This window comes from Amblyomma maculatum, chromosome 8, assembly GCF_055883805.1.
Source record: "Amblyomma maculatum isolate TAMU_Amacu chromosome 8, ASM5588380v1, whole genome shotgun sequence".
NCBI lineage: Eukaryota > Metazoa > Arthropoda > Arachnida > Ixodida > Ixodidae > Amblyomma > Amblyomma maculatum.
The window spans coordinates 53,676,582-53,701,694 of NC_139351.1; positions in this window are offsets into that span (position 1 = coordinate 53,676,582).

Sequence of the window (25,113 nt, forward strand, 5' to 3'; positions counted from 1 at the left end):
CGACGAAGAAACGGGTGTGCCAGCGCTGCAGAAACCGCGCCTCTCCATCTCTGTCCGCAGAGGGAGCTGGCAGGAGGGCCCTTGGGGGCGGGTTATTTACCAACTCCTTACCAAGCCAGACAGGAACACACAACTTTCACTCATTTCGTGGGCCCAGGATGTCGCCCCCACCTGGGGGCCACACAGGACCCATCTGCCCTAATTCACAACATCTGGGGCAAATAAAGTTGTCTCTCTCTCTCTCTCTCTCCATCTCTGTCCAGTTGATCAGAGAGATACTTCCAGAATAGAAGACGCAGTCGTTTCAGCGCTGGGACATGGCCCTGGCTGGTTGTCTACGGACTTCAGCAAGGCATCGCCTCTTCCGCAGCACAAAATATACACAGGCGACTACTAGCCGCGCAAAACATCTGCTTGGTGGCCTGGCGCCAGGGCCGCCGTGTGCGGATAACATTCTTCTCACTAAGCGCCACATGACCAGCGCGACTGGGCATTCTAAGAACGCGTGCCTCATGTTTTCCGTGCGGCCGCAGTTTGGGCATTGGCCACTCGGCACGACATGCAACATGGCGAGGCGTTTTAGCGTGGGTAACACGCCTCATCGCCGGCGCCACTCTAAATAGCGGACCTCGGAAGGCACATGGCTCATCGCCCATCGACGCCACTTGTTGACGGCAGTGCGAGCTGGTGGTCGCGGTTTAGCCGCGAGGAGGCAACCATCTCGCTGACTTGCATTGCGCGCACCTCGAAAATATTGAGGTCAGGCAGGCCGCAGTCGACCGCTGTCTTTAAAGCCTGCTACCGTTCGGTAGAACCTGAAGAGTAGAGGGAATTTATTGTCTTCCACTTGTATATACCACACACGCACTGTAGTACATACATGGGAGGACAGCGAAAGGTGCGATACTAGCAACAATCAGATATTAATAGTTATTCGGTGTTCATCAATACCCACAGAAGACAAGCTCAAAAGGAATTATAATGAGAAACGTAATGGCAAATGATTAAATCTTATATGGCAATACACTTCCTCATGATTCGAGGTACGTAACTTAAAGAGGTTGAGTGATGTAGCTAGGAATTGTTAAGCTCATATTAAAACACCGTCTAAACAGCCTCTTCAGGCTACACTCAAAAACACGCGCTAGTGCGAAAAACAGGTTTGAGTAGCAATGTAACTGCAAGAAAACTCTTTAAGCGTTCTGTTTTTATTAGTCGTTGTTGCATTTCATTACTGCAACTGAATGGAGTTTCTATGATAACAAATAAATACAGCAATATGTTAAAATTACCTGCTAATCTTTTGGTTACGCATCTAGCTGACCAAGACCATCCAGAGGCTTTATCCTACTTTAATCATGTTGATTTATCATTTCAGTATTGCTTACATACATACATACTTACAAAAACGCACATTTCTTACAGACCAAAGCACTATACAAAACATTATAGGTTACGTGTATGCATAACAACCTCAACATCTCGGAGAGCGGAAAACAATTGAACCGGGGAGGGGGATGGTTCTAACAAAGTATGACAGACATCTCAACTCTGACCCCTGTACAATATAGAAGCGCGTGTGCCAGGTAAAGGCACGCAAAGAGAATTTATTTGTACATACATACATACATACATACATACATACATACATACATACATACATACATACATACATACATACATACATACATACATACATACATACATACATACATACATACATACATACATACATACATACATACATACATACATACATACATACATACATACATACATACATACATACATACATACATGCGAAAAGCAAGGCGCCCGTGTGCTGTGCGATGTCAGTGCACGTTAAAGAACCCCAGGTGGTCGAAATTACCGGAGTCCTCCACTACGGCGTCCCTCATAGCCTGAGTTGCTTTGGGATGTTAAACCCCACAAACCAACCAACCAACCAACATACATACATACATACATACATACATACATACATACATACATACATACATACATACATACATACATACATACATACATACATACATACATACATACATACATACATACATACATACATACATACATACATACATACATACATACATACATACATACATACATACATACATACATACATACATACATACATACATACATACAAAAACGCACATTATTCACAGACCGAAGAACTATACAAACACTATAGGGTACTTATACATAATAAACTCAAAAACATGATTCCCCAGAGTGGGGAAAACGATACAAAAGGGGGGGGGGGGTCTAATAAAGTACGACAGGAATATCAAGTCAGCTCCCCCTTACAACATAAAAGCGCGTGTGCCAGATCCACAGAAATAGCGCCTCGCCATCCGTTTCTAACTTTCACGGCAGATACTCCCAGATGACTAGGCGCAGCCTCTGCAAGGCTCGGTACTTGCGCAGGCGGGAGTGCGGCGCGCTTCAGAAAAGCAGCTGCGACACCACACACAAACAGAACCGCTGTGAACACAAGGTGTTCGAAAGTGTGGTGCCAGCGCCTGACGCCGGGATTTATCCCGACGTTATAATCATCAAATTGGCGAGCAGCCACATTGTTTCGCAACTACACATTCGAAAAAAACATGCGAGAGGCTATCAGGAGCACCGAAGTTGGCACACTGGTTATTGGGTGCAATACCCCATCTGGCAAGGCGCTCTATCGTGCATAGGACGCCTCAGCGTCTAAGACAGTCAAAATCTCGCACTTCATTTGGCAACCGTCAAGCTGCCCATGCTCGTTATTTGGGGACAGCGGTCTCTCGTTGCTCATCAGCTGAAACCCTGCCAACGGTAGCTAGTTCGCTGATTCGTACGGCTCGTAAGTCGCCTACATTAGCATCTGACAAGTCAGCGTCGAGAATCGGGTTTATCTCGTCCATCTCGCGGTAAAATGACAGACGTTCGTCAGCCTGTGGACCGAGATAATGTTCGGGTATAAGCACATGACGCGCCGTGCTCATCCAGTACAAAATGAGCTTGCAACCAGGGTTAGACTGGTCAACTAGTAGCCTCTCTACCAGCCTTAACGCGAGTACTCGAGCCACTGTCGTTATGCACGGCAGGCCAAGGCCTCCCCTGCTCCTGGGAAGGTGTAAGATGTGACGGAAGACTAGCGCTATCGTGCCATCCCAAACAAAAGTCTCTATAAGGGACGCGAGTTGGTTTGCCACACATCGCGGCATTGTGGCGATAAGCGCCACATAGAGGGTGAAAACGCACGCTCGTGGCTTGACACTGACTTAAGCATTGAGCGTGAGGTAGAAACGCGCTACGTTAGAAAGGGCGTGCATAGCTTGCGAGACAACTACATCCCAGGTACAGGGAGAGACCCCGCTTGGCTCAAACAGCACGCCAAGTACACGCACTGTGTCCACAAATGGTACGGCGGCGGCTATAGGCCCACCGAACTGATCGAAGCGGAGTTACCTTTCTTCGCGTTGAGCTGCGCTCCAGATACAAATTCATATTCTGAAAAGATGTTCAGAAGAACCATGACACTGTCATTGTCACTCACGAAGAGGAAAATCTCCGCGTATGCAGATACAACTACCGTCTCCTGCCGTTGTCGGATGGGAAAGGGGATTGACACCGGGAAGTGCCATGCCCCAGAGTCGCACATAACTCATAAGCCTACCATCATCCGTTCAACACTTCCGGCAGTGGGGACTGGGAGAGGTTTTCTGTTCGAAGGGAGTGCCCTACCGAGACAAGGGGGCCGCCACGCAATGACCCCACAGGAGTGAGTAGCATCTTAAGCGAAGACGGCCTGCACAGCCATATTGGCATTGAGCCATCGAGGCGGACCTTCATGACTACTCAACGGGTGTCATTAACAATTAATCCTTACAATGGACTCACAGCGACACAAAGAGCTCATTCACTTGAGGTGGGACAGCCATGCGAGCACAGTTACACTCTCTAAAGGAGTGAAATAACTCAGGAATACTTAAGGCAAATATAACTTCTTCGAACTTTCCACATTTTCTTTCTACGTGCTTATGCCGCCCGCCAAAACGCAGAAGTTGCATGCGTCTTCAACAACCTAAACGTTATTATTTACAAGCAGGGAACCTGAGCTTACTAACCACATCTGAATTATTCAAGCTAGACTCCGGAGGCCGAGTAAATATTGCTTAAACTACGAACGTCTCCCTAATGTAATCTAGACAGTCCGCACATTATGATTGTCCAATTTGGCAGCAGTGATTGATTCCTCATTACAAGCATAGGTAGAAGAAGCCAATTGCGGGCAAAGTGCTCAGCGGACCAAGATGTAGCAGACAATATCTCTTTGCGAGTGAAAGTTCCTGCAAGCAGCAGTTTGTCGTCAGGAAACAAATACGTAATTTAGCAACTTCAGTTTGGACTTACAGAAGGCAGACGGGATATTTCTGAAATAAACATATATCTATTTTTCTCTCATGAAAGCCTGAATTGTTTTGGAACGTTGAACTCCTCCTTGAAATGGAAGTATTTCCAGTTAAGTTTCTGTTTTAAACAGTAGAATGTGCTTTCTAATGTGCATAATATATTATATATACTTTGTAGAGGCCACGTAAATATGCATGCAATGGTATGTTTGGTGGAATACTACATTTAGTGGTATTTATAGGGTCTTGGGTATCTGGTTGCAGGAAATGAAGTTTTGAAATGGTGACACTGTAAAGTAAAAAAGAACACCACTATTGTCTGAACTTTTCAACTCACTCGTAAACTAAGTGCAGTAGCATACTACATACTCCAGCAAAGAGATTGTCCGGACAGTGTTTTATGCGCGTGCCCGTCGCTCTGCTAAGTATTCGTATTATCTCTACAGTGGCCGCGCTTCACCCATTGAAGGCCCTCTTAGAGGAGTATAGACACTTCTGTTTTGATTTCGTGTTTTAGCTTTTGTAATGATGCATAAGACATTGCGTACATGAATCGGCGTATGATTTTCACCTAGGGCTGCTGAATAAATTATAGTTAAATTTCTATTCTCTCTAGTCTCGGTATCGGTTTCAACAGCTGAGCGATGGATGTGATGTCAAAGTGAAGTCTTGCTCCCGTGAAGGACAAATAAAAGAGCGATATAATCATTTTTCTGTCGTTATAATTCACTAGAACAATAGATCCAGCCTGCGTAACTGGGAAGCTGGAACCGAAACCAAAGCTGGGGAGAAAAGAAAATTCATTTAATAGCAATTTATCGGTCGTAGGCAAAACCCGCGTGGTGAAGCATAATGTCTTACGCATCATTCAGCAAGTGAAATGCCAAAAAAGTTTTTCTCTATAATCCTTCAATCGGCACACCGAAGTCCGTTTCGCTAGCTAAACATCCCCAAGCGCCTGTTTTCCCAACACAGTCGGCGCCTTCATCTCTCAATGCCGCTAGCCTTGCACGTGCGGTGTCTCTCTCTTCGGCACTCTTAAAGGCCCACTGTCCACCCTCCGGTCGAAAATATTTTCTTCCTCGGTGACTGTGAGACTTCGCCCCTAGAACGCAAGTCCGCAAAATGTTTTTGAAAAGAGTAACTAATAACGCAGTTACAGCCACCGCAATCACCCTATTCTGTCATGCCTCTCTCCTTCCATTCCATCGCAAAGGTTTTTCACTCTCCTGCCCGAGGTCGTCTAGCCTCCGCAATACAAATTCCCCTTCCTCCTCCGCGTTTGGCGGGAGGTGGGGCGTGACTCTCCGCGAGCGCGAAAAAAAAAAACGGTCGAGGGAGCGCGCACCGCTGGATTCAGTCTGGCCGTGGCGAGGGAAAAGCGCGCAGCGAGCGGCAGACACCCATCCTTCTCCCGTCAGTCAGCGAGACGGACCAATGGACATCGTTCGCGGTACGTACGTCATTGCTGTGGCCCGTCGGGCCAGCGCAGGAAACGGGGAAGCTGGCTTTTCGGAGGAGAGCATGAGAGAGCTTTGAATTGTATTTTCGATGCTTTGCGGCGAGCGTGTCACTGTAGCATTTTGCACAGAGTATCTCTGGTACCTGATCGAAACACTGGGCTCCTTTGCTTAAAAGGGCCTTCCCTGGACAGTGGCCCTTTAAGGCGAAGGCCTTTTTCTTGTCTCATGCGAGCCATGTACGGAAAGCGTGATAATAAAACACCCTCACACGGCCACTTACAGAACAAAAAATTTTCCAGCTGAAATCGAGATGCTATACCTCCGATCCTCGGACTAGCGTTGAAGTGACTGCACTAAGCACGACGTTTTGTTTATTGCCGAGCTTTGCCACGCATTTCACAAAAAGAAACTCAATCGCAACATTTAGAGCACATAGCTATAACATATAGGGATATCATGATAATTAAGTGTTAGCCTGATATTCGCAACTACAACAAAGAGTTTGCCCTTGAGATGCACCCGAGAGGATCTCTGGCCATTTTTCGTATAGCGATACACCCCCCCCCCCCCCCCCCCTTGCATACTATCTCGAAAATAAAACTGGACAAGGTCTTGCAATCCTCTTAGAGCGATGGACTGCCAATATACAGCGCCATTACAGTGGTGACGCAGAAGCATAATTACATGAAAAGAAAACATCCTGATCATCTATGCTTAAATATCGAATGCCGAGTGTATCTAGTCGAAAATTCTTTTCTATTCTCCATTGCACTCACATACCAAATGTAAAACGATCGGAGCGGCGGGCTGCCCTCTCAGCCTTCTTTTATTTTGTAATAAAGCGACGCTTTCTACATGAAAATAATGAAAAGCGACAATTATATTGCATTTTAGTTACAGGCGGTCAAAGTGTAGCTACCGCCATATTCAGAAGACGTTCCTGTTTAAATGGTTGAGAGGGACCGCATAATTGAGGCTGTCAATTATTTCCATAACTTCTGTCATGTTCCCGGTGCCTAGGTGAACTGGGCCAGACGCCTTGCGTTCAGGCATTGACGATGGCCATGGAAGCCTGAGCGCATTGCTAATTTGACACGTGTGAAAACCTCGACGAAGTACTTAGGCGTCGAGCTGAATGGTTACCGCCAAAGTGAGTGATATTGGAAAGGGCACACGATAAGCTACGGAAGGGAACAGAGCATGTCGATATTCGCCAGCGCTACTGTATACTCTTTTTTTTTTCATCCGCAAGCTTTACATCTAATGCAAGTACTGCACAACAACAAGCATACACAAGCTCCATAGCGCGTTCGCTATCTTCGTTTGTTCTTGGGAACGGGAACGCTGCATCAGAATGAACATATCCCGACGGGTTAAATATGGAATCTAGGGCTCGAGTATCTCTTTTCACGGCAGGTGGTTATCGGACGCTTTTTTGGTGATGTATCCAACCCATTTCTGCGCACTGACTGTAAAGGCAAAGTTAGGCTGTTGTGCTTGTAGCCAAGGTTTAAATTATCCACCGAATAAGGAAAGTGCCATTTTTGGTTATTACTAGGAGCTTTCGCAAGCGTTACTTTTCATTCGGCGAGGTTCTCTATGGAATGTCTGGTCGGTGTGAAGTGGTTATTGTATTCCCGGAACCTTCTTTACACAGTGGGCCAACGTGGTGGTGCAGCGGTTAGGGCGCTCGACTACTGTGCCAAAGAATGCGAGATCGAATCCCGGCCGTGGCAGCCGCTTTTCTATAGAAACGAAAAGCAAGGCGCCCCTGTACTGTACAATATAACTCTACAGTAGGGAATCCCAGGTGGCCGAAATTACGGATCCCTCACGAACGGCGTCCCTCATAGGCTGAGTCGCTTAGGGAAGTTAACCCTCATAAACCAAACCGAACCCTACGCAGCGGAGGCCCAGACAGACACGAATTGAAGAGAGTTATAGTACGCTCGTATCGTGAAAGATAGATCGTAATCTAACTTCGCTTGCGTTTCCGTCTCCATGGGCACGTAAGAGCGTCACTGCGCTTGTGCGCGCCGCCACTGTGAGCTTCTTCAGATGCCTGCTCCGCCATAGTCACCACGTTGCTGGAAGAAGGAAGGGAGGCATCCCAGTTGTGTACCCAGCCGCAGAGATTTGAAAAATAAAGTAGTATGAAACCCACTCATGCACGGGCTGATGCATCATAGGTGCTAAATTACCGGACTCGGGGACGAGCTCGCGGTATTTGATCAGTGTGATTTGACGTACGTAACTAAGTAAGGACATTGTCTGCATGGTAATTATTGTCATGGGTTCTAATGCTGGTGCCGGGCCTAGCGCATCGATGGCTCTGCAAAGTGCCGCACCGTTTCTAGGTATTCCATTATCATTATCACAGAAACTGGTGTGGTTTCGTGCATCACAAGAGCTCTCGCTCGACATTTGGCACAGCAGTGTTGAACGACTACTGCGGCTTAAAAGCAACAGTTCTGTCTAATAAACACCACACTGGAACTAGCAACAAAGGTTTTCTCCTTATCGTTGCTATCCCTTCTCTTCCCGCAATAAATCGCATGAGCTCCCCTTCGAATAACGAAAGGCGTGACTGCGCAATCAGCACATCAATCTTGAAACAGTTTTGTATTCAGTCTAAGGTTAACGTGCTCTAGTTTGTAGAGGGTCTTAATCTCTCTCTCTCTCTGTCTATGCACCAGGTAAATGCACTTCAAAAACCATGGTTCCCTTCACCCAGAAATGATTTCTCCATGCAAAAGCATGCTCTATGGTATCCTCCACACAGCTTATTCCTCTGTGAGGCAATTCAGCAGGTTGAGTGCCTTTGGACTTCAATGAGGGTCGTCAATAGGTACAGAACGGTCGATACAGCCACCTGAGCACGTGCATCATCCCTCGGTCAAGGAACAGCTGACTAAGGTAACTCAGCCAGAACAGCGGCTTGGGCATGTTGGTTATCCTGTTGTGACACGCAGCGGTAGTTGCTATACCAATCACAAAAGAATAAGAGCTTGTAAAGGCTACACTGATCCACAGGCGGCACTGCAAAATTTCTTCACGTCGGGTTAGGCCAGGTGGAAGCCGGAGCTTCAGGTCAGGGTCCAGGGATTTTAAGCGGCAGTTCGCAAACTGGCCAGAATTCCACAAGGAGAGCGTGTGTTCCCGCGCAAGGGCGCCAAGCCTGCCCGCTACGTTTGCCCTAGAAAAGGGGATCAACACACAATCGCTGTCTTGGTGGCCGGTTCGTGCGACCTCGTCCGCCCGGAGATTGCCCGCTATGCCGCTGTGTTCTGGAAGGCATTGGTAGAGGATGTCATGTCCTCTATTTATGTCATCGTGATGAAGTATTTCTGAGAGGAATTGCTGATGGGCTCCACATCGAAGAGCCGCTTTTAAGGCTTCCAGGGCTGCTTTTGAATCTGTGAAAATAGACCACTGCTGAGGGCTTTGCTGACTGATATGCCTAATTGCGACACGAATAACGGTTAGCTCTGCGGCTTTCGAAGACTGCGCTTACTTCATACATCCCTCTCTTACCCACAAGTTTTATATCTACCCACCCCTTTCCCCCAGTGCAAGCTAGCAAACCAGTTTCTTTTACCGATTAACCTCCCGGCCTTTCCTCCTCATTTTCCTCCTCCTCCTCATGTTGTGACAAAACTGCGCATAACAACAGGACAAGATCGAAGCGCCCCAGGTAGCACAAAGTGGGCTATGAAGGAGGCCCCTTGTGGGTCCGATGTAGGCAATGCAGGATAGCCCCGGTGGGGTCAATGTGGGTGCTGCAAGAAGGGCCGACGTAGGCCTGGAAGGGGGCTGTCGACAAAGCCCTGATGGGCCCTACTAGGGACCGATGCAGGCAGCCCTTGCGGGGCTGCCCACATTTTTCCCGCATTGCCAAAATGGCACATCCTGCCAACTCCCCACGATGGTCTACTTTGGACAGAATCAGGCAGTCGCTCTGGATGAACATTTATTTGTTTATTTTTGTTTGCCCCTCAGATAGTAATATAGGACCGATGATGGCTCTATAGTGCAAGCCGCACTTGGGCTTGCTCAATATTTATGCACATAATTAAGTAAATATTTTATGCATGTCTGCCCTTTCTAAACAGCCACAATATTAAATTTTACAATAATTCCTAACATTAATCTAGCCTAAATGATTTCGTGTACATCTTGTTCAGGCTATGGAGATGTGTGTTTTGAACAGTAATTGTGTGCCGAGTTTTGCAGGCTATCCATAGCAACAACATTAGGATCAACAGTTAGCAATCAGTATTTTTTAACAATTTGCATGAGCGCGAGAACTAAAGCCACGTAATATTTCTAACCGACTAAACATGGCAACAACTGTTATACAAATCATCTGTAATAGTAATATAGATCAGCATCTAATACAAATAAAGGTTGGAAAGAATCATTACACAATCGCACGCACGCCTTCTATCCCCATTGCGGCCGATGTGGGACCTACAGCGGTTTTGTGTGGGTAGCCTCAATTGGGCTAGGTGTTGTTTATACACCTAAAGCCCACTTGCTGTTGCACGTGCCTTCAAATTTCCCACAAGGGACCAATTTTGGTACCATGCGGGCACGCCCGCCTTCCAGCCCCATTACAGCCTATGTGGGACCTAAAGCGGTTTAGCTAAGGCTGCCTCATTTGGGCTTCACGAGGGCTTGCCCAAATTGAGCTCTTATTCATATTTCACCTGCCCTCAAGTAACCTACACGGGGCCGATTGGGGCAGCATGTGGGCATGTCCACTTTTTTGCCCCACTACGGCCGATGTAGGTGTCACGAAGACTTTATTTGGGTGGCCTCATTTCGGATCTATCAGGGCTTTCCCATAAAGAGCCCACATTTAGGTTGGATTGCCCTTAAATATCCGTAAAAGGACCCTTGCGGTCTGGATGCAGGAATGTGCTCTGCATTAGCCCGAGCAACGCCGCTATGAGACCCATGCAGAAGGAACAGGGGCAAGCCCAAATGGGGCTTGCCCACATTTTCCCCATCGGGACCGATGCAGGTTATGATGGTTGCCCCAGCCCCATTTGCCGACATCGGATCTACTGGGGCCCCACATTCTGTGCTACCTGGGACGGACTTACAACTGTCTTTATTTCGAAGAAAAGCGACTTTTCATAGCATCGCACCACACCTCCTATCACATGCGTCGCAACCATATCATTGAGGCAATCTCAAATGACAAGCATAGTCCTGTAATCAAAAAAGTGAATCACATTCTTAACAAGTTTAATTCCTTTCGTGTTGAAGCAACCGATGGCGTGCTTACGCAACAGTCACTCAATCTCGCTATTGAAGCTGCCTCCATTATTTCTCGGAGTAGCTGTTATTTGTGTTTGACAATCGCTTTCCATTTGCTGAGCTCAGGTGTGCAAGTGTTTGAGGGACAGTTCCTGCTGATTCCACTGGAGTCTGGACGCTTGCTCGAAATTCGATTCATGTTCTAGTATTCTTTCTTTCAAGCACCTGCCAGTTTGTCAAATGTACCCGCTCCCGCATGGCGTTGGAAACGGATAAACGAGGTTGACAGAGCAATCTACAAAAGGGGGTTATTGCTTAATAGTGCAACCCTGTTTCGTCTGTGCAGCCTCATCATTTACTCGTCTGCACAGAGTTTTATATTTGTTATGGCCGGTAATCACCAGCTCCACGTCCAATTCTCTTTAGACGATGTGAAACGTTGTAAATATAAGGTATTCCTACTGCAGGTCACTTTTCTCTCTTGAATTAGCTGTTGGTTTAGCCGTCTTGTTTTAGAGTTCCTTCCTTAATAGTTTTATGCTAATCATACCTTAAATAGCAAATAAAAAACCGTGATCGCTCAAGCAGTTGCAGGATGGTTTCCGAGAAGGAAGAGTCAAAACAGTTTTTTTCGCGCTCTTGAATGAAGAGGATCAGTTGGCTTTAGTCGGCAAATTTTATCCGCACATTCTTCGGCACTCTAAAACAATGGCAAAACATTTTGTCTACAGGGGATGACTTTTAATTGTTTAATTTGTTTGCTACGATGTAAAGAAGTATAAAAACGCTATTCGGCCGGAAAAAAAAGAGAACATAAAACATTCTCCTAAACTTGAAGTTGACATCAATACGTAGTACAGTGGCTATAATATCTTGTTTAGAAGGGACGCTGTATGCAAGAAAGAATAGCTATGTCTCGGTCTAGTACGTTCTGAAAACTCCCATGGGTGGATTTATGGATGTTCGGATTTTTATAACATTCACGTCTACAAAAAAGCATGGCGGTAAAGAACGTTGAGCAAAAGCATTAGGTCAAACTAAAATATTATCACCTGGTCTTGCTACCAGAGAAAAGTCCATTTGTTTTTTTTTTTTGAACCGTGGTTAACTTTGAAGCTCTATGTGATGTTGCTTAGACCTGCATTGTCTTCATACCCATCTTGGTCGTTTTGTTAAATCTTCGTTATTTCTTCAAAAATTAGAAAATATAGTTAATTTCTCCTCTAGGCGATATTTTTGCTTTGATTGTATTCTCGAAAGCACCAAAATGTTAAACATGCGCTTCAGATTTTGTTCCGTGCACTCATAGAACCCTTGTTACTTTATACAAGTTCTTCCATGTGAGCAAGCATGCTAAATTGGCGCACATAGAAGGGTAAAGCCCATCGCCGCCTGCATTTCACAGCGGGCACTCTTGCGATGAAGCCTTGTAAAGGTTGCTAACTTTTCGTTGCTAATGACAAGGTTGAACCTATTTCATAGTAATTAAAAAGCTATACTTTACTACACGAAGCGACACATTGTAAAAAAGAAACTCGGAAGCAAAAATAAAATTTAAACTTCATATTGAAATTAGGTGTCCAGGATGCAAAAGCTTATTCGTTTTGAATACGGTTCACCACCTAAAACTATTCATGTGTGTTCTTCGGAGGGTCTCCTATTGTAAAAAGGGCATAATAATTTCTAGACAAAGCTTAACTCAGTCACAACGTTAAATTGAAATAGAATGCACAAAGGGCCGCAACAAAACATCTTTAGGCTGAAACCAATCCTATTCCTCAAAGCTCCTCTACTGAAAGCGGTTTAGCGGTTACGAAAGGCGTTCACTTCCCCTACCTTTGGAGGCTGTTCGTAGTTCCTAAGCTTCGCATTGGTTGCGAAACCGAAACAAGACAGTCCCAAGTTGGAAGGAAGCCATGTGTAGCAAGCCTAAAGAACGAAGCCACTGAGCGGCCTTTAGGGCGTGAGTCGTCTTATGTAACCTGAAATAAATTATGTAAAAAAGTTGTCTTAATATAATGAACGCGACAAACCATAAGCTGGTGCCGAAATCCGGTATGTACGCCGCGACCAAACAAAGACGACTATCTGTACGCGACGGCAGCTACTAAAGAAGAAAAAGCCGATTTCTACCTCGCAGCCATCGCTCAGTCCTTGAACATAAATACTTACAATCTGCAATGATCCCTGGCCAATCCCCCGCTGTGAGTACGTGCCATTTTGTCTCAGGTCATCATCATCATCATCATCATCATCATCGCCAAGTGCTACAAGAGTGCAGAGACATGGAGCGGCAAAAAGAAAAAGCGACAACTCTGCGACCTCAGGTGGTCTAACTTATTTCTGATATTGACTCTTGCTTAATGAGCTACATAAAAAATAAAACAAACCTATTTTCTTCTTGGTAAGACTTAACGCTCTGCAGACTAATCTGAGCGAATTTACAGCCTCTATCGAGACGTTCTTTCAAGAAAAGGAGCTGAGCAGGGCTATATCGCATACATCGAGTATGACAGCCATTTCGTTACGCACATCGCGAAGCTCAAAGAGGGGGTCAATAAAGTTCGAGTAGAGAAGTAGCCGAAATTGTATAATTGCCACTCAACAACGCAGTCACTGCGAACGGGACCGCTCAGGTGAAGCTCCAGAGGTTAGAGCTAATAAACTTTTACCCCAAAGGAGTCTCATCGCAGAACTTTTCAGCCCTGTTCGAGCCTAAACAAGAACGACCAGCTTACGATCTTGGTTAAATTATTATTCCTAAATACTGTTTTGACTGGCGAAGAATCAAGTACAAACAAAGGGGGCTTGACACTTCATTGAAGTGCTTTGACCATGGAATAAAACCGCTCCAAAATTGTTTCGGCAAAGCGGAAGCTATAGTGCAATCTAATAAAGTTTAAGAAACGTTGTAATAGAATTATTATAGTACTCGATGTATGCCCAGGACAATGCATCAGTTTATGTCGCATGACTCACGGCGATGCCTCTGGACACAGCTTGCTTTCATATTTGTGGTTTAGCAGGGTTTTCATATTAATTTTGTGCAGAAAGATGTAGATTTTGTCTTGAAATATTTTTGATTTACTTACACATTTCTGGGATGCACGTTCATCCCACTCTCCTTCCTAGCCAGCGACGAGCGCGGCAGAGTCTCGAGACGATGCGCACCCGCCAGAAGAGAGTGGGGGGAAGGCACTTTGTCTTTCCCTCGCTCCACGTACATAATGCCGCGGTGTCATGACATCTCACTGATAACTTAGGAAAGGTTGCATTCCAAACGCGAGGAGGAACTTCTAACCTCTCTTTGGCTGGTCCCGAGAAGCAACCGCTGATTTTTTAGAATGCAATACCGAGATACTTTGTTGGGCTTTTTAAATTACTAATGAATAAGCAATACCGAGAGGAATAAAAATGGGGTGCTCCGGAAAGGAGGGCCTCTCTTTCCTCGCCTGCTCCCGATACCCTTCATGCGGGCTACCCTGACCTATTGTGTCCAGCCGAGGACCAAGATGACCTGGTGAACCACCCGAACTCTATTACTTTAATTTATCGGATATAACATACTTCCTCAGTGTGTGTTTTGCTCTACGTTGGAGTAAATGAACTATTACCTAGCTTGCTCAGTCGTGTAATAATTTCAATACATTTGAAAACTGCTAAACTAAATGCACATCTTCTGAACAAGATGTTTGTGAAAAAACAAGTGCAATCATTTCGTTTTTTTATAGGGAGGTCAATGTATGCACAATATCACAGTGAAAGCAAGTCTGTTTCCTCCGCAAAGCACCGAAAAGCGCAGTAGGAATCCCACGAAAATCACAATTTCATCCTCTATCTCATTGAATAAACATAGACCTCCAGGGAATGCCGAAAGTGTCGGAGAACACATGCAAATCGGGAGTTTCGGGGAGTTTAAACGAAAGACAATGCACTCTATCGACCGACATCGACCTTGGCTTCAGCACCTTGTACAAAACTTGCCTGATAATATACAGCAAGAAAGGGCGTACTGAAACGAAGCACTGTTAGCTTGACCAAAGAAACAGATGTGTAGTTACACAAGCCATTTTTCCAGGACAGTAGGCTGTGTAGTCTGTGTTTTCATTGAAGGATTCGCATCTGTCTGTGCCACGGACTATTTGCAAACTTATCCTGTTTGCCGAGAATTCTTTCTTCTCTTAAACAAACCAACATATGCAAAGGATGAAGCATGAAAACCAAGTGCTATTATGTGTGGGAATATTACTCTCGGGGACACACAATATATGACGCATTATGTTCTTAAAATGTGGGTTGTCTGAAGAGCAAACATGCACAAGCACGCAAAGTGCAGTAATTGGGTTTTAAAACGCCACATCATAGCGGCGCAGACGATAAGTACACCGGACGTGCAAAAACCAATAAACTGTGCCTCGTGAAAGAAATGATTGACATGCTCGAGAAGACATCTGCCTCAGAGTCTTCATAATATTTCCGGCACACGCAGTGCGAACTATGCCTTTGCAAGCCAGACTGCCTAGTTACCTCAACTGAGAAAAATGATTGCGTTATAAGCAGCCAACGGAAATCATTCCGTTTCAGAGGCAACAACTGCTGATAACTCTAACGCCTAACACCATGCCCTGGGAACTTTGGGCCCCTTTGGACATCCAGAAATCATATTGAAAGATATATCTTAAACGGCAAATGAAGAATATATACTGACATGAAAAACTGTTTCTTCGCTTTTTATACTTTGAACGATTGTAAATGTCACCAATAACTCGACGTGGCGTGGTTCACACCGTGCACACAAGAAAGAAAAACGTCGTCAGAAAAGAAGTGTGCATGCTGCGAGAAAAAGAAATTGAGACCTCGGATGCTGGGTGAAATGTCGGCCTACGATTATGATAAATATCTCGGCCTCAAAAAAGAAGGCAATGAGAAAATCCCTTCGGGCGTGTTCCTACCGATAGGAGGTTGGTAGCCGAAACAGGCATCTAGGCCAGGGTCGCTTCCATTTATAACTGCCTTTGTATGCGCCTAAGGCGTTCCGTTGGCACGCGATAACCCCCATGTCACCTTTGGGAGACATCTTGTAGGCGTTTCTATTGGTTGCATTTGTTCTACTGCAATTTCCGTTGGATTTCTCTAGCTTTAGTGAGAGCGCTAGGGTTCAGCATTTCATAAGGCAAGCTTCAATATACTGCTGTGCTTGAGGGCTTCCATTACCTACTTCCCTTCACCTAACTTTAATACCTAAAAGAGCCTCGTCAGAGGGCATCACATATGATCGGAGGCCCACCGAGATCAATAACAATGGAAATGCATGATCATTCTGCTGAAAATAATGTTATACCAAAATTTCGTTATTCAAAAATACTTGTAATGATGTCAAAGAACACAGATGGTTAAGTGTTGGGAGCGAGATTTCTGGGAAAGGCAGTTTTATTCGCTGGCACTCTGGGGAAATAATAACATTGTGAATGCGGTTGTATGAACGCGAGGTCATGTGACTTGCAGGTAATGGCAAGTGTAATGAGGGATGCGCGGATGGCGTGCGCCAATTAAAAATTTCTATCTTTGCTCAGCATAAAAAATTACTGGAAAGCACAAACTGGTCTTTAAATCTTCGTACGGCTGTGTTTCGTTGAGGGCCAAAAGTAATGCGCACGTGTTGGGTGCAATATCACTGCATGTTAGAGAACCCCTGGATGTCGAATATACGCAGCCCTATAAATGGCGTGTCTCATACAGGGGTCGCTTTGGGCATTAAATCCCATAATCCAAATCAAACCAATGCGGCGACGACGAGCAATAGCTGGAGCTCCGTGGTGCTGCTTAATAAATGATTACTGTTATGAAGAGTACAATAAATGACGGATCTACCTACGGTGTTCTTCAGTGATTAAAGGGAGCTGGAGTTGGATGCTTGTTTCGGAGAACGGATGGAGTTGCATGCTGTAATTTAGATCAAACTAGTGATTTTTGTGCCAGCAGCTTCACGTTTTGAGTGGCATAGTCGACATAACGTTTTATAAACTGGGATTCTAGCTGACTGATGATATATTATTTTAGATACACGAGTTTCATCTAATATTATGAAAAAAGATAAATATGATCATATTTATATGGCCGCACTTCGTACGAAAGTTACTATTGGTGTGTTGGACCAGGAGGAGTTAAAAACGATGACTGCAGGAGATGTATTAGAATTTTGTTCAATTTCTAGTGTCATTAGCCAGCCTATAGACCAGTTTATTCCTTGACCTAGGTTATTTGGCTGGAATATTTAAAGGCGTCAGTTACCAATGGGTAAATTACGCAATTGTCTGCAAGCATCCAAATATAGCAATGTGGTTTTTGAGATGTATTGTTTATACAAATAAAAATAATAGACACATAGCGGCTGGGGAAATTGGTACGAAATCCGACATTTTTGGTTATTCATACCGACCAGTTGGAAGCGATTACTCAAGCAATCCTTTTTATGATAGTACCTTAGGAGGTAAATTTAACCAACAAATGTCAGAAATAGCTGTTTAGGTACCAATTCAAATGCTTAAGTAAACTCAAGAAAAATAACTTTTGTTTGTGGACAGCATCTAGCTTTCCGCATGTATCATGAATGATTATAGCCACTTTCCTTTTTAAGAAGTATTCTTCATGAGAACGTTCCTGCGACAGATACAAATATTTGGAGTCCCGAAGCTGCAATATGAAAGAGTAGTGTTACCTTCAAATATGCAGCTTAAGATATGAGGCGGTAATTAAATGGCGACTTTTTGATATGCAACTCATGGACCGGAAATACCTTCCATGTTTTTCAGTCATAGGATAAAAACGCCAGTGGAAAGCGACTGCGAGAACAGCAAGCATAAATCTTTTCAGAACTTTGCCGGATGATTTTAGAACCTCTGTTGAGTTTGTCAATGCTCGCAGACGATGAAAGTTGAGAGTTGAGTGAAGATGAAAGACGTGATATTCCGCCTTCCGAAAAAGTGACAGCTTCAATTACTTTTGTGGAACCACCCGTTGTCATAATAAGGGGCGGCTCCTGATTGTTAGAAAAGATAGTTATGCAGCTTTAAATATTTTAGCACAATAAGCATACAAATAGTATGCCCACAACCATCAGTGACGCCCACACTGCGCGCAGGTTCTGGTTTTAAAAGCTGCCATAATCTATTCGAGTTAATAATGAGCATATAAATTAGGTAATGAACGATTCGCATTCTTTATTGCGCTCAGGTAGCCTTTTTATGAAAGTAATATTTTACCCTTCTCAATCAATTCTCATCTGTTTTGTGCTACGGAACTCGCATTTCAGTTAATTCCCAGTCTTTCAGGTGTCTCGGTTAGCCATAAATTCTAATAGTTAGCGCGAAAACCGCAACTATGAATGTGCTTGTTACTCTATTCGCTCGATTGCTTAGAAAATGTAAACCATTTTTCGTGAAGACTGTACCTGATATGGCTCTTGAAATGATGGAAAAAAGGCTTTGGTGAACTTTTGCTGCCCTCATCCAGTCGAAACATCCTACAGAACAGTGTCAAAAATACAAAATATCCCGTACTTTGTTTGTAACCATCAGATTTTTCTGTAGTTCTGTAGTACGTCTCTGTAGTTTTTCTGTAGCATATTTTTGTTGTCTGTAGTTGTGTAGCACCTTTCTGTTGTAACAACAGATATGTCTGATGTTACGACAGAATGTTCTGTTGTCACAACAGGTTTCCCGTCCCGCACAGAAATTCTGTCATAACATCAGAAAAGTTTCTGTGGTATTTTCCGACTGGGCATCTTTTCGTTTATTGCACATAGTGATTTGTTTTACTTTTGGCTTATTCCGGCAGTTATGTTAAACGACCTATATAAATCGCTTTCTGATCTCTAATTGCGCTCAGATATGGTTGGTTGGTTGGTTGGTTGGTTCATAGGAAGGGAAAGGCGCAGTATCTGTCACGCTTGCTCTGTGGACACCTGAACCGCGCCGTAAGGGAAGGGATGAAGGTGGGAGTGAAAGTGGATAGAGAGAAAGGGGGGCCGTAGTGGAGGGCTACGAAGTAATTTCGACCACCTGGGGATCTTTAACGTGCGCTGACATCGCACAGCACACGACGCCTCTTCGTTTCGCCTCCATCGAAACGCAGCCGCCGTGGCCGGGATTCGATCCCGGGAGCTCCGGCACAGTAGTCGGGCGTCTTACCACTGCACCACCCCGGCGGGGCGCGCTCAGATATGAAATCGTATTTAGGCTTTCCGGGTCGTTGATAGCCTGGGACGAGAAGTCTAGCGATATCACCTGCAGTGCGCGTGGGTTCCGTAACTAATTTGGCGAAGTTTTACGTACGCATCCATAAACACACAGGATGCATCCTGTATCAACCGAGGCTTGTGATGTGTATTCCGGTATATGCTAGAATAAATGGAACCTGAAAAACGAGGATTTGTGCGTCAGGAACACGAGTGTATTATGTTGATGGAGGGAAGAAGTAAGCAAATATGATTTGCTTATTTTATTTGTTTATTGCTACATAATCGAAAGTGAAAGCTTCACTTGAAAAATATTTGCTGTTCATAAACTTGCGGTTGATACATTTGCATTCATTTTGGCATTAAGGTATAGCGCCTAGAATAATATTGAAAGAATAGTCGTAAGAGGTGGCTTGTACAGTACTAACAGGCACAGAGACGCGGGCAAATATCGCGTCTGAGATATTCTACGCGCTCACTTTGTTAAATAATTTTATATAGCTTAAACCTAATGATTTTTGAGGAACGGGATGCTCTCTCAATTAACGCTCTTCTTCGTATCAAGGGATCCACTAAACATTATATCGAGGTCATCTATGAGACATAGTTCCCAATTAAAAGCGAAACAAAACTTTCACCCAACCATTAACAAGGCTTGAATGCAAATCTTACAATAAAAAGCACTTAGTAGAGACGTACAAAAATGCTCATTACCTTTCTTGAGCATTTCGTGAATTATTTTAAAGCCCTTAAAATGTTAGCAAAGCCTGCAGTCGCACTTGAGCCTAATAAATTGTTTTCAGGCCCATTGTATTACCTGCATGCGCAAGCCATTACTGATGCGCAGTGTTGCTTAGGTGTAATGATAAAGTTTTGCATGAGCCTCCAAGTACGTCTAGTTAATTAAGGTTGCTTTCTTCACTTATCACTCTGGGTTGTGGTCAGGGGATGTGATGTGATTTTCGTTTGAATAGCGTTGTGTACGAATGGAATATAGAGTTAAACCCAAAACTACCCTCACTGCTCATCGGTAGGGTCTCGAAATAGGCAGCCATCGATGATTTGAATGCAATTGCCGGAACGCGGCTGCTCCGCGTGGGCAGAAAATCGACGAATACCGCGTTCATAACATGGAAATAGTAAACAATTTGGTCCGCCTTACCGCAATAAACCTAAACGAAAAATGGTTATTGTTACTACAAGTGCTCTTTTTGGGCTACTTCATCGCCGCTAGTAAGATGGCCTTGCAGATACCTTGCGCACTCTGCAGCCATAAGGATTTCAGCCAGAGCGGGAGGCCTAGTGGTTAGAGCGCCCGTCTCGGCTGCGGGAGGTGGTTAGTTCGAAACCCACCGCCGGACACCCACCGGTAAAAATGGGTACAAGCGTCCCCCAGCCTGGCGCTCGGCTTTTCCAGGGGTGTGCGTTTGGGAGAAGCTCCGTAAATCCCGCTGCGGAGAGTGGGGACCGGATGCAATCAGGAGTCGGATGCAGGATGCAACGAAGATCTAAGCCGTCGGCGTTGGAGTCTGTACTTCCTACACTTCCTCGGGTGCGTGTGACAGTTGTGGCCTTCGGCCTAGAAGGTGATTGCAGTGCACGCTGTTTATATATAGTAGAACTTGAGAGACAGCAGCCGGCAGTCTCCGTCAGTGACCTTCCTTTTGACGTCAATTTCAAACTCCTGCGATGCGAGGTTGTATTTTACATTGTGTTGCGGTCTGGAGGTGAAGGCCTCAACCACACTATCAATGCATAGCAGATGATCAGGGTAATATATGTAATATAAAACAAAGCACCAAAATTCCAAATAAAAGTAGTAATATTTCGCATAAAAAAGAGGATAAATTTAAGAAATGAGAGCGGGGAAGGTTGGAAATTTAGACTTTTTACAATACGCCCTGGGGCCTTTGTTACACTTTGTACGTTTCAGGGTAAGAGTTACGTGTCTGTAGTGAACAATGAGCAAAAACTCCCTAGGTGCTAATGTTAGAACGGAAGTCCCTGATGGGTGACGCGTGGTGTGTGACGTCAAATGCGATGATGTTATGCTCCACCCACACGGGGTGCACATCGGCTGTGCCGTTTGTGGATGGGACAGGCTCAGTTCGACACGTGTTCAGAAACAGAGCGGCGGCGCGCACTGGAAAGCTCCCAATCAGAAACTGTCGTGCGGTGGTTCTGCAAGTCAGAAGTGATATCTCGCGTGGTGTTTGGCATTGCGCGGGCAAGGGAAAGTACTGAAAGGAGGTATTAAAACATCCGCTTCATTTTCCTTAAAATGCATCGTAACATTTCTGAATTCTTGCTCTTCGGTTGCATTCTGCGTTCTTTAAGAGGGCACTAACAAATGTGCACTTCATTTCTTCTATATTCAATTTCACTGGTGGTGGTTTTGAGCTGTATAATTAGTGTTTCTAACTTTTAGCATAAGGCTGATAAATGGCTTAAACATATTCGTAGAAAAACATCGCCCAGTCAAGGATATTTACAGGTCATGCTTCATGTGCCTTCAGAGTCTTCGTACGAAGAGTTGCTTCGCTTATGGGCCTACTGCAGGAGAATGCATCTACAGAAAAAATTGAGGTTAATACTTTGCATCACTGTCCGCAGTTCCAGCGCATTTAAGTGGGTGTGGCAAAAGAGTGCAGGCTAAAAGAAATAGTACTGAAATGCTCTCTTTGCTAGAAACCCTTGGGCCGTCAAATATTTTAACTCGGCGAAACAATAGAAACAAGTTGCGTCCGGCGGCTCAATTTACTGCTGAAATTGCTTCCGTGAAGGTAACGCAGCACCATATTCGCGCTCTATCTTTTCAATATTGCGAGTTATCTTTCAACGATGCAAACAAACCTAAGCACATCACATATTTGTGAAACATCTCAGTCAACTGTTTAAAAGGCAAGAAAATGTTCAACTTCGCTGTTTGCTCTTCTAATCAGTAACACATGAAAGCTTATTATATGTATCATTTATTAAGAATTAAGAGCAACAACGCCACAGACCGCACATTTGTGGTTTTCAGGTCATTTTGTGCTAAGGTAATTAATGAATTTCAATAGCTTTAGACGCATTTAGCTAGAGCACCTAAGAAGTATGCAAAAACTTACAGTAATGCACTTAAGCCTTTTTACATGTGGAAGTGTGAAAACATATGAAGTTCCGTACCTAGTTCTGCTTTCAGGTCGCTATGCGCGTTTCTCAAATGTTCTCGCACTTTTAAATTTTAGTTAATTTATTTGATACTGTCAAGTGCCAGCTTTCAGGCCAGGCAGGAGTGTGTATATAAAAAACAGAATGTACACAAGATATAAAAAACTAGAAAGAATGCGTTACAGGTAGCGAGGCCATAATATTGTAATCAGAAATATAAACAATGATATATAGCACAATAATGTAGAATGCAAACAAAGGAAAGGAACTGCTGACACAAGGAACAGCGCGCATCATTACAAAGGTTTCACGATAGATACAAATCCTTCAACTGAGAACAGATCAGCAATTTCTTGCGGTACAGTATGCTGCCCAGGAGGAGTATGGCCCTTAGTTCTCGTCACCCATTTCGTGATCTAGAGCTTCCTGCTCCAGTGACTGTAGCGATGAAATCGATTCAGCTTCTATAAAATGAACAGAGGTTTTTTTGCAGGCTATATACAGGGCGTAATTTAGAGCACAAGGCCGGCGTGGGGCCCGAGGACTACTAAGCGGACATAACTGTGGTCCCATTACAACGCCCGGGGAGTCTACGACGTGTCCCCTCGTTGGAATTGGCAGTGCACTCGGCGAGCGAATGCTTAGGTCTCAGTCTGTAGCGGCAGTGCGGCCGCCATTATGGAGGCAACATGTGACGGAGGCTGAAGAGGTTCAGTCAGCGAGCGCGCAGACCACCCGCTTTAAATATGCCGCGGTGCGAAGTTGATAACTAATAGGAGTCCGCCGCCAGGATGTCTGGAATTTCGTGGGCGTTTTTCAACATGAAGTCGCTCATGCTTACTTGCAGTGCGCTGTTGTCCTGCAATGCAGCACCGGGGCTTGCAAAGGAGGCATTAGTAGGAGAAGCTTGATGTCCGGCTGAGTTGAATACGGGCAGCTCGTCCAGGCGCAAGGAAGAATGAGGACAATATTGGCCAGCATTTTTGTCTCATATTCTGCTGGTATGATTTCTCGCGTTAGCGATTGAAAGCAGAACGTGCTATGCCTGTAACAAATGTAACATGTTTTCCTCTTTAAAATTTGTGGAATTATGACTTCTAAGTGGTTATACACAATCACTTGCTTCGTGTATGTGCTGGATTCTGTAAATAATAATAGTGATATTAATACTAAGAAATAATTGATTCACAGGAAAGTAAAGGCGAAATAGGTGTCAGACGTGCTCCGTGGCGCCGTAAAGGCAGGCAGGAAGGTGGCACTTAAAACAGGGAGAGAGAAAGGGGTGGTGTAGTGGAGGGCTTCGGAGTAATTCGACCACCTGAGGGTCTTCACGTGTATTAAATCGCACCACACACGGACGCTTCTCGGTTTCGTCGCCATCGAAACGGAGAGGTTTCATTAGACATTACACATTGACAGATGGAAGCAATTTGCTGTCTGCACTTTTATTCATGATGAATAAATGCTTGGGCCTCATTTACAGCGTTGTGTGCCGTTTCAGGGAAGCGGAAGTTTTGGAACAGCAAATAATAATAATAATAGTAATATTAACAATACTAATAATGGGTTCACAGGAATGAAAAGGCGCAGTATCTGTCACACTTTCTGCGGACACGTGAACCGCTGCGTAAGGAAAGGGAGGAAGGTGGGAGTGAAAGTCGAAACAGAGAAATGGGAGGCGTAGTGGAGGGCTACGGAGTAATTCCGATCACCTTAGGATCTTTAACGTGCGCTTACATCGCACAGCACACGGACGCCTCTTCGTTTCGCCTCCATCGAAACGCAGCCGCTGCGGTCGGCATCAAATCCGGGAAATCCGGCACAGTAGTCTTTGTCGCTTTTTCATCATCATATCTCATATAAGCCTGTTTTTATATAAGCAAATTTCGACTTTGTCAAACATGTGGCTACCTTTGTGATTGTATCTCTGTGTTTCAGCTAGAGCAAAGGTTATTGAGCATATCGCGCATCCTTAGTGAATAATCTTCCCCTAATTATATATATCATCGTTGAACATTCCAGCATTTTATTCGGAAGTTTAAAAAAATTATCTGAAGTAAAGGCGCTTGAATATGAATTAACGAGATAAATTTTCTTTCGTTTACCTAACAAGAATTATCCTTTCGATTCAAGAACTGTACATGAGGCTTGTGTTTAAGAATGTTATCGGCTACCATTTGGTCAATGATGTCAGTGCTTTCAACTGCTCTTCTTTCTTGCCGTAAGTATTCATGTTTGAGAATCTGCCGCGGCTTTATGGTCGCCAGCCCACCATTTTACACAGTGCTCCAACTCTGCAATTCCGTTCTCAACTTTTGTTACTAGGCTGCTGAGGTTTGCAACCGTGTCCAGTTAAATGTGGCTCACTGCCGGGCATCAGCTCGTAATTTCGTTTTCCCCGCTAATTTCATTCATGTCAGCTGACGTTTTGGATCTTTCATCCAAAGCCGGTCGCATGTTAATGCCGAGGTGTAGTTTACTGACGCAAACAAGCAACGACCGAAATTTTTGGATGGCGACAACGGTAACTATTGCACACATTTGTCTAGACCACGGCAGCGGCAATTATGACAGCGCACTAATACGAAAATACCTC